Here is a 10,701-nt window from a genome sequence, read left to right as displayed (position 1 = left end):
GCCATCTGAAGCCCATTTGTTTTCATATTTATGGGAGTATGTGTGCCACGCTCTCCCCTTTTCTCTCTTTGCTTTCAAGTCTGCCCCCACTCACCTCCCTCTCCTCACCCTCTTCCCAATATTTCTTGCTAAAATATGGCAGGGAAGCCAAGAGAGCTGTCATCTTTGGAATGCTCTTGTCACAGTGGACGTTTGAAGAATCCCTGCAACATGAGAAACCCAATTCTTTCCTGCATGGCCAACCCTTCCACCCTGACCCCACAAAGAGTCATTTGCCTTTTCTCCATGCACATTTCTGAGACTTCCCCTTGGGTTATCAGGTTAATCACATCTCCTTCCACAAGGAAGGAATTGAGGCTGCTCCATTTCACTACCACTGATGGGAGATGGGAACAGCAAGTCACTGTTAGGTCAGTCTTTCTAAGCACCTGGGTTTAATTACCAAGCACACGGAGAGTTCTGGGAATGTCCAGTCTCAGTGGCATTTTCAGATTGTCTCCTTTACTTGGTGATTTGATTACCATATCTATCAAATACATGTATTAAACCACTCATCACCACGCTGGATGTTCTTGGCTATTCTTTAAACGACTAAACTATTCACCTTCCAATTTTCATTCTTTATTTCATCTGCAAATCATCTGCCTTTGAAGAAAGCAACCGAGTAGTTCAAACTTTCTGATTCATCTGTTATTAGCAGACCTTCAAGAGAATAATTTTACAAATCTTCCCTCCCCCTGGCTTTATGAATGCACATGCACATGCGCACAGTCATGACTCAACACTGCCTATTTTACTAGGTAAAGCCAGAACCTGACAAAGAACTAGAGGAACCAAGTGAAAGATTTCAACTACCAGAAGGTTTCCAACCTTAGCTTCTCTCCTTTGAATGGAGCAAAATCTGACACATTCAAGTGTTAAAAGAAAACAAGTTAACCAGTGTATCTAGCAAATTTTTCCAGGTTCAAGCCAACTAATTCATGCTTACATTTACAGTAATTTCTTTACTGATATAAAACCTATAAATATATTTATCTTTGAACAAACTCTAGAGGTGTGACATTTTGGCTCAGCAATGCATCAGGCCCATTCTTAAGGAATAATACCTGGAGTGGAAACAAATGCCCCTCCTCTTCTGACTCCTCTCGGTCTCATTCCCATCTACCTTTATGCAACTTCCAAAGCCAGAGACAGATAATCTCGGCACTTACTCCACCTTGCACTATACCAGCGACACGATTTCTCTAGAACACAATGTGTGTTTTATGCAATGCATCAACCTGGCTTCTACCACCTCCAAATCTCTCAAATCGAGGTCAGAACCAACCATGAACATTTTACCTTCATGTTGTGGTCGTGCCTTCAGACGGAACTCCATGAAACCAGAAATAAGAAATGCATAACTCAATAGTGGAATCACTTGAGAGTGGGGTCAGACAGACCCAAGCCTGAAAGCTGGCCCATGCCACTTAATAGCCGTGATCTTGGGCAATTCACCCACATGTTCTTTTTTCTTTAAGATTTTATTTATTTTATTCGACAGAGAGATTGAGCAACACAAGCAGGGGAAGTGGCAAGCAAAGGGAGAAGGAGAAGCAGACTTCCGCTGAGCAGGGAGCCCAGTACAGGGCTTGATCCCAGGACCCTGAGCCGAAGGCAGATGCTTCACTGGCTGAGCCACTCAAGCGCCCCTCACCCACACTTTCTAAGCTTGTTTTCACGTCCTTAAACTTGGGTTGACACTATACAATTTAGTGGCCTCTAGTGAATATAAATCTCAAAGCACTGCTCCAGGAACATTTTAAGGGATCAGTAAATGTTAATTTGCACCATGGCTACACTTTTCCCTTCCTTTTTGAATCCTCCATTATGAGCAAGGATGGCCAAGTATGTGCCATACTGCCATGGTCTTGCTCTTGCTGTAGAAGAAACTGCTTAACATTACTACGGCCAAAGGCAAACGTGAGTGATTGCTGCTACCCTGGGGTCCTAAGAGCTAAACATGTACTTTAAATTTGGGGGAGGGAGGGGATGCTGTCTAACTTCCTTCTTTTGGGTGGAAGAGGACCCAAAAGCATCATGTAGGACTGGCACAAAAAAAAAAAAAAAAAAAAAAAAAAAAACAGAGATTTCAGTGGTATCCCATCCCAAGGGGAAGACCAGCCAACTTAAGGTAACCTGCTGTGTAGTCCTTTCTACATGATTTAACATCTGACAGTTTGCAGTGTCTAGCCAGCCATCGCACTGTGTTTTATGACTGGCCATTGAAAATAATTAGTTGGTGACCCAGAAAACTGATATATAAAATCCTTTTAATCACCAATATGGCTTTCAATTATACAGCATAAACTTATTAACCTTTTTACTGCTGAGACTTGATTTATGGAATTTATCTACATGACCATTATGAGCAGAGATAAAAAGTATATTATCTGAGGTGTTGGCATTAACAATAAAGAACTGCTTTTTCCTACCGTGGAGTCTTAAGTGGCAATGGCAGCCTCCCACTAAGTCTCTAGGGGTTCATCTGTTTCCTGCAACCATTCAGTAATGGTTGACTGAGGACCTACTCTATGTCCACTTGGCTTTGTAACTTGACAGGGTCAACTCCAAACACCTTAGTATGGCCCCGACCCTAAATGGGGTTCATTTGACCCCAACTCAGTTTTTTCCAGCTTCCTCTCTTAAAGATTCACTATCCTCCAATGAGCTGGGCTTTCCACTGTTCTATTTTCTGGCCATATGTGTCTTTTATCTTAAGTGTATCTACCCATGCCTGCCAACAGCCACCCACATACAGCCACAGCTCCCCTCCACACACACTCTCCACCACATACTCTCTTATATAGCTCCCTTGCACACAAACCCCCCAAAATGCCCACACACAACCCCATATATGTATACACAACCCCTACACACACACATAGCTGTCTCACATCCCCCACAATACTACACCCACACAACCCACCGTACATATATTGATTCTCCCCCAACACCCATAATCCCCCATATGAACCACAATCCCTATATACATACACACAACCCCTTAGCACACATATAACCTCCTGACAAATCATGAAAATATACAACAATATACACACACAAAACCTTCCCACACTCACACAACACTCCCCACAACACACAGACACATACACATAATCCTATGCATGCACACACAAAAACCCTGCCTTCCACAACACTTACACACAAACTCCTTCTCTGCCCGAAGAACTCCTTCTCATTCAGGGTCCCACAAATGTTCTCCAGTTCCCAGGGCAGAGTGTGTCACTGCCTCCTTTTAGCTATTTCACCTAAGATCAGAGTACATGTCACCCCAAGAGAGTAGTACATACATGTCTCATTAATCATCTATGCCTAGTACCTAGCAGAGTGCACTGCATTGCAATGAACCAAGGGTGAAAGTGGGGCAACATGGTTCTGCCCAAGAGTCTTTGCCTCTTTAAGATGAACATGTGTGCATGTGTACGCACTTGAAGCAACTTCAAAACAACAACTAGAAAACATCTTAAAGAAAATTATATAAGAGATGGAAAGAGAGGAATCCCAAGAGTTACCAAAACACAATTTTTCTACTTCAGCATTATGTGTGGTGATGGCCCAGAGCAGAAAAATGGCCCAAGAAACAAGCTGGCCAGAAGAGCACCTGAGTGGTGTTCTGGGGATATAACAATACCACTAGCTCACGTAGGGTCTACTTTGTGGATGACAAGCCAGGAGGTTATAGGGTGAGCAAGCACCCACAGGTGATAAAAAGACTCCAGAGTTCCCAGCGTGCTCTGAACTCATGCCCACCATGGTTAGTGCCATGCACTCATACCCATGCTCCGTGTTGAGTACCCATAGGCACATCCAGTGTAAGTGTAAGTCACCAAGAAAACAGGGGCCTGCAATGATATTTAAGAACAGCATTCCAGAATAGTATCAGAGTAGTCATCACAAGAAAAGTCAGAATGTGTTAGCCTTCCTTATATATTTTACAGTTTAGTATTGATTTCATTCAGAATTCCTGTGAGAAGGGAAAGTGAAGGTGAAATCACAATCTTTCAGAGCTTAAGGACATGAAGATCTTAATGTTGCTCTGATTAAAGTATGTATTATACAACATCAAGTTTATTTATTACTATTTTTTCTCCCTAGTCTGATTTTGTAAATACTCGAATGATAAGAACATTGCCACATTTTCCCCCATGTCCCTATATCTAGCCCAGGGCTAGCATAAATGAATAAATTAGTCATTTATTAGTCATAAATAAATTACTCATAAAATGAATAAATAAATAAGCAACTAATTGGTATTCATTATTAGTCATTCCATTCTCGATTTCTTCCACTGGACTTCAGCAGAATCCCAGTTAAACTGAGTCAAATTTTTGGATTCATCATGTTATATTATAATCATCAATTTATGTGTCTCTCCTCTATAGGATTGTGTATTCCACCAGGAAAATAAATTGTATAAAAATAGGAATCTAAAAATTGTGGAGGTTTACCTATATACCAGGCACTACACTAAGTATATATGTTTTCTCATTATTTCTTATACAAACCCTATGAAATAGATACTATTATCAGTCCTGCTTTACAGAGGAGGAAACTGAGCCATAAAAGATTTCAGTGACTTCCAAGAATACACAATAAGTAACTGGTTGAGCCTGGATTTGAATCAAGTAACTGGGTTCCAGAGCTTCACTTTTAATGAATGGCTACCTGGTTAGACTACACTCAAATAAAAAGGATTTCAACATTAATTCATTCTAGAACTATATGTTGCATATCTTCCCCATGTCAGGAACTGGGTTAGGTACTTAGTATAAGACGGTGAGCACTATGGGTATGCTCCTTGCCCTTGGAGAGCTTGCAGCCCAGAGTCAGCTCCATGCTGAAGCAAAGGATCACACAAGTTGATAATCATAAGCTGTGCTAACTGTGGTAAAGGCAGGGTACAGGTGTGACAAGGGTGACAACAAGGGTGGTTGATGTGACAATGAGCAAGTGACAGTTGACCTCCAGGATGCAAAATTTGTAGATGTTAATAACACATTTTGGGCACAGAATCCGAAAAGATTGGGAGAGGGGGGTGCCTGGGTGTCACAGTCAGTTAAGCGTCCAACTCCTGGTTTGGGCTCAGGTCATAATCTCAGGGTGGTGAGATCAAAGCTCCACATGGGGCCTGTGCTCAGTGCAGAGTCTATTTGAGATTCTTTCCCCCTGTGTCTCCTACTCATGCTTCCCCCCTCTTAAATAAATAAATAAATAAATAAATAAATAAATAAATAAATATTTTTTAAAAAAATATTTAGTTTTATGTGTTGACTGGCTCATTTCCTAACCCACCTTACTCAAAAAAAGAGAGTTCAGGTGGTTTTCAGAATTGTGTCAAATGCCCGGTTACATGCCTCAGAAGTAGAGGAAAAAAAATGAATGATGGGAACATAAAATGTGGTTAATCCAAAATGCATGCCTTAGTGTTCCATACCCTTGCCCTAAGTACACCAGTAGTTTGAGAGCCAGCCACCATGGCAAAAGAAAATTTACCAGTGACTCAGTTCCCAGGGCTCACAAATTAAAGCAGACGAATTACTCTGGGTGTGCTCCATATCCAGACAAAGCAGATTTGGAAGTGTCAGTTAGCAGGATCTTTGGGAAGCAACTGGTCCAGAAGTTTCCTAGGCTTATCCCAAGATAGCTGGTAGAGTCTCAAGGGCTCTGGGCCCCAGGATGGGGAGGTCCAAGAAGTTCCAACCTAGAATAGGGAAGGAGTAGTGCTCACTTCAATCAGAGATGTTTCACTTTCATCTGTTTACACAGATTTCTGCATACTATTTCTTTGTAAAAAAGGTTTGTAATGCCAAAATCTAAATACATTTGAAAGTCTAGGGAAGCCTGGGTGGTTCAGTCGGTTAAGCATTTGCCTTCAACTCAGTTCATGATCCTGAGTCCAGGGATCAAGCCCCACACTAGGGGGGGGTCCCTGCTCAGTGGGGAGTGTGCTTTTCCCTCTGCCCCTCCCCTTCTGCTTGTGCTCTCTCTCACTGTCTCTTGTACACACTCTCTCTCCCTCAAATAAATAAATAAAATCTTTAAAAAGTTAATTAATTAATTAATTAATTAATTTGAAAGTCTTGAATTCAACCCAATCTCTTCATTTTTCAGATGAAAGAAGTCACAATGCATCCCCAAGGCCATTGGCTGGGTAGGGTCAGAGCTGGGATGGGACAGCTGAGTCAGCATGAACAGCATGAGGACTCTGAACCATACAGAGCTTTTAGCCTCAGCCATAACAACCACATGCTCTAACCCTGGGATGAACTAGCCACTATTTTATGTCTGCTCAAGCTGCTTCCATGTAAACAAATGCAGTAGTACAATTTGGTGTACTGGTTATTCACTTCATGTTATCACTGTGTTTCTAGTTATCAGAATATCTATTCCCCCAAAACGTAAGCTCCCAACCATCCCTGAGAGTAAGGGGTGGGGGGGGAGAAAAACTATATCTTAATCATAGAGATAGTTTTCAAGTTATCGTAGTTATGTATAGCTATTTATGACCAAAAAAAAAAAAAAAAACCACAGGAATTTCTTACGGGTCCAGGAATCTCATGGTTTGCTCCATCTACTTACAGGGGTTCTATTCCACAAACCATCTGGTATGGTGGCTAACAGCACAGACTTTGAGGCCTGAAGCGAGGTAGATATGAATTCAATCTCCACTCTGCCCCTTTCTAGCTGTATGATCTCACAGAAAGTCCTTATCTTCTCCTGCCCACTTGACTAAAATACAAATGTTAATCAGACCTACAGAATAGTTGTGGGGTTCCAATGAGATAAGGAATGTAAAGCATTTACCTTTGCAGGCTGTCTAGCACATAGTGAGCACTCAATAAATTTTTGCTATCATTGTTACTCTACCAGTCGCTCCCCTAATGAGCTCCCCCTCAGCCATTAATAATGACACTAACAAAGATGATTCAAATGATTTTAAAAGATATTTTCCAAATGAGCAATTAAAAAAAATCAATGGTACCACATACCCCAGTCCGTGTCTTACTTTGCTCACAAATCACCATTTGTTCAGCAGAGGAAATTATGAACTGTCTGGAAATAATACAGTAAAGACAGTCAATGACAATTAGAGCATAAAAAGTCTAATATAGACTCAGCAAAGAATCTGGGATTCTACTAAAATCCATTTATTACAAAAAATTCTGGAACCACTTTACCATAAGTGGACATCATTTAGTGCTCAATTATAATGAAATTCCAATGGAAGTATATATTAAATGCAGAGCATCTACATTAATATCAAGAGAATTTGGTAAGATTGATGTTATTGCAATGAATGCCAGATGAATAGTAAGTACCTCACTTAAACCTTCCAGGTTCTTGGGCTCAGGCACTGCTCCTTGCTCCCATTATCTGCATTTCACTGGATTTTTATAGAGGTGGGAATTAGGCACAAAGTCTATTTTTATTTACTGGTAGTCTAGCTTTGAGCTAGAAAGTTCTAATCCTGATGAATCAAGATCCATTGCATAATGATATTAAAAGCACAGACATTCTTCCACCACCACGAAAAGCAATTCATTTTTCAAAGGGCTATAGATCTACGTAACGGGAAAATTTGTAAAAGGAGGTAATTTCAAGCTAAGCACTAGGAAGACATTTTAATAGCTCCAACATGGATTGAACTTAGTGGAGCAAAGAAATCTCTGTTGAAGAATTAAGACCTGCCCTGTTGAAACTCGAGGCTGTTAATGACTGAGGAGCGGGCAATGCAGGGTAAAGGTTTCTGTTAACATCCTATTTCAACACAGATTACTTGGGCTGGGAATGAACTTCTCCTGGGGTCCTTTTTTATGCCAATCAAGAGAATAAAGCTCTTCGTATGTGGGTATAGATGCAAATATGAGGTCAAATTCCCATTATAAAATTTGGGGTCCTAAAAATTAGGTGAAAGCCATAGATTTCATGCCATTTGTCATGCTTTATTCCTGGGCAAAGAGGCAAGGGGGCCTCACCCTGAGTTCTGGGGGGGGAAGGGCATGGACCACTTGCCTTACTATCAAATGATCCTGATTCAGGCCCCAGCTCAACCACTTACTGACTGCAAAAATTCTCAGACCTTCAACTTCATCTTTGGCAAAACAGCAATAACCACCTTATCAGGTTGCTGTGTGGCTCAATGAGATGCAGCATGGGAAAAGTTCCTAGGACAAGAATCGGACAAGAATCCTCCAGCCCAGCTGCCTGAGCCTTGCTACTCTTCTGAGGTGGGCTACAGGTCCCTGCTCTATCATGGCCCCAACAGAGACACAGAAATTGTTCCAGACCCAACCACCACCAGGAGCCAGAATCCTTCCCTCTAATCAAATAGAGTCAGATTCATCCCATGTCACTGGTATGTGGACACTTCTAGTTCCCACCAGGGTTCTGACCCAGCCTGTTCCTAGCTGGCCAGCCCTCCACCTTGGGCTTTTACCACACGGACAGGGAGTCCGGAACCAAGTCCTTCACTGGACTAGGATGGGCAAGTGGCAAAATCTTAGGAAACCCTAAAGAAAGTCTATGCATGCTGTAATGCACCTATCTACCCTCTAGGAGAAAAAAAAAAAAAAAAAGTGGGTAGATTTATTTAGTCCGCTGCAAACTGACAGGTGAAAGCCAGCTGTAGTTGTCATCCAGAAGGTGGTAGTTTCATTTGTATAGTGCCTCCATTTTTAAATAGGGGAAGTTCACATCTAAAGGGGTACCTGGCAGGAGTGGGGGGCTATCAGTCATCTGCCTTCAGCTCAGGTAATGATCCCAGGGTCCTAGAATCAAGCCTCAAATCAGGCTTCCTGCTCAGCAAGGGGTCTGCTTCTCTCTCTCTCTGTCCCTCCCCTCTGCTCATGCATTCTCTCTCTCTCTCTCTCTCTCTCTCTCCCTCTCTCTCTCATATAAATAAATAAAGTCCTACAAAAAAAGTTCTGGTTTCTACATATCACAGTCGGCTGGAGCTCAGTTGAGGCTGCCGCCTTTAAATGGGTCCCACCAGCCATGACTTCCTCTGCCACCTCCAGAATATCCATGAGGCCTCAGAGGTTGGCCCAATAATCCCACTGTGCATCAGTTTAGTTCATGCCATTATTAATATAAGCTTGGTTACTTGGCAAATATTAATCCCTACATAATCCCCCTGGCACGATGAAGCAAAATGAAGCCACATGCACAGAAATGTGACAAGGGAAAACCAACAGTGCTAAAAAATGAAATATGTGTTAAGTCCCCAAAGAAGTTCATTACCTGAAGGACACATTATCCCCTTCTCTTCCCATGAGTCAGCACAGTCAGTAGTCATTCCTAATTGGTTTAAAGCTTAGTATGAAATATTAGGATGCCACGGTATGCGATGACACAGCTGTATTCCTGAGGGGACAGCTGAGACGAATCTGTGCGCAGCAGAGACAGGTGGAGACAAAGGGAGCAGGTGGAAATGGGTTGTAAATATACTATAACTTAAAAAATAATGGGGTGTGTTTTCCCTACAGGTTTCTGGTGCTTCATCACTAATTAAATATTGAAACTACAAAAGGAGAAATAAAGTTTTGTGGCTTTTTGGATTTGGGGCATAAATGTAAATATTTTCCACCATTACATTAACTGCAATTTCATTTGAAAAACACACGTCTGATCTGGGAGCATTGAGTTGTAGGCATGAGAGCTGAGAAGAGGGTAGATTTAAGGAAAATGTTAACAGCTAATGGTGTTACCCACTTTTTTTCCTTTGGCCAGAAAGGGGTCTGGGATTGTGTGTTCCAGGGCAGTATTATCCAATTTTATGAATTCATGGGTCTTTTAAACAAAATAGTAGATTCCCTGTGATAAGGTTTGAAGTTAAAATCACATCCCACAGAGCAGAGAGGTTGTTGCCAAATGCAGAGAATCAATAGGCAAATCACTTGGAATCCTTGGGTGATTCACACCAGAGAGCAGTAATTGAATTCTTTATGGTATCCCTTGCAATGGTGAGGCACTTGGAACTCGGAGGCATGATTCTAGATCTTGGCTTTAGTGTAGGATAAGCCACGATTCCATGAAGAGAAGCAAGATGCTCTGGAACTTCAAGAGTCACAGTCACTTAGAGCTGGTTGGCCAACTTTCCATCATGAGTGGCCAGGCCCAGTCTCTCCACTTACCTCCTCAATGTAGCTCACCAGGTGGTGGCAGACCCCATGGATAACTATTAGGAATTCATTCTTCCTGTTTGTTCACCCAGAAATCTGGCCCTCTACAACTCCCCTCACAGTTCTATGATGTTTCTAGAGTAACACAGGCAAGTGTCTTCCTCCTTTCCCTCCATGTGACACTCAGTGGCTGGACTTGTAATCAAAAGACTCAGTGTCCTGGCCCTGTTCTCCCACTCACAGCCAAAGAGCACCCACTTCCTCATCTGTAAATGCTTTCCATGACTCTCTCCTGATGACACCCAAGTAGGGTAATCTGTGTTTTCCATCAAACAGGAGACAATGCAAGTCATCGGGCTGACCCTGTGTCTTATAGTCAGGTGTCCTTGAAGGGGAATGCAGAACTTCCATGTATGATCTGGTGGAAACCACTTGGGAACTTAAAATAAGCCAACTGCTATAAGCAGAGTGGAATGGTGATTGCCAGGGGTTATTAAGGGAGGTATGAATTAAAAGG

The 10,701-nt window shown here is 42.0% G+C and overlaps 1 long non-coding RNA gene across 1 annotated transcript; it reads right to left on the bottom strand.

Annotated features, from left to right (window-relative positions):
* Positions 1–5,253: 5,253 nt before the first annotated feature.
* On the bottom strand, positions 5,254–10,062 carry LOC112653936 (uncharacterized). The gene is made up of 4 exons (XR_003132644.3): positions 9,775–10,062; positions 9,304–9,449; positions 7,053–7,116; positions 5,254–5,764 (listed from the first exon to the last, which is right to left on the bottom strand). It is a non-coding gene; the product is annotated as an uncharacterized LOC112653936 (long non-coding RNA).
* Positions 10,063–10,701: the final 639 nt, after the last annotated feature.

Source organism: Canis lupus, chromosome 3, assembly GCF_003254725.2.
Source record: "Canis lupus dingo isolate Sandy chromosome 3, ASM325472v2, whole genome shotgun sequence".
In the NCBI taxonomy this organism is placed as follows: Eukaryota; Metazoa; Chordata; class Mammalia; order Carnivora; family Canidae; genus Canis; species Canis lupus.
Note: the sequence above shows the minus strand (reverse complement) of the source record. Positions and strands in the feature narration are given on the sequence as shown.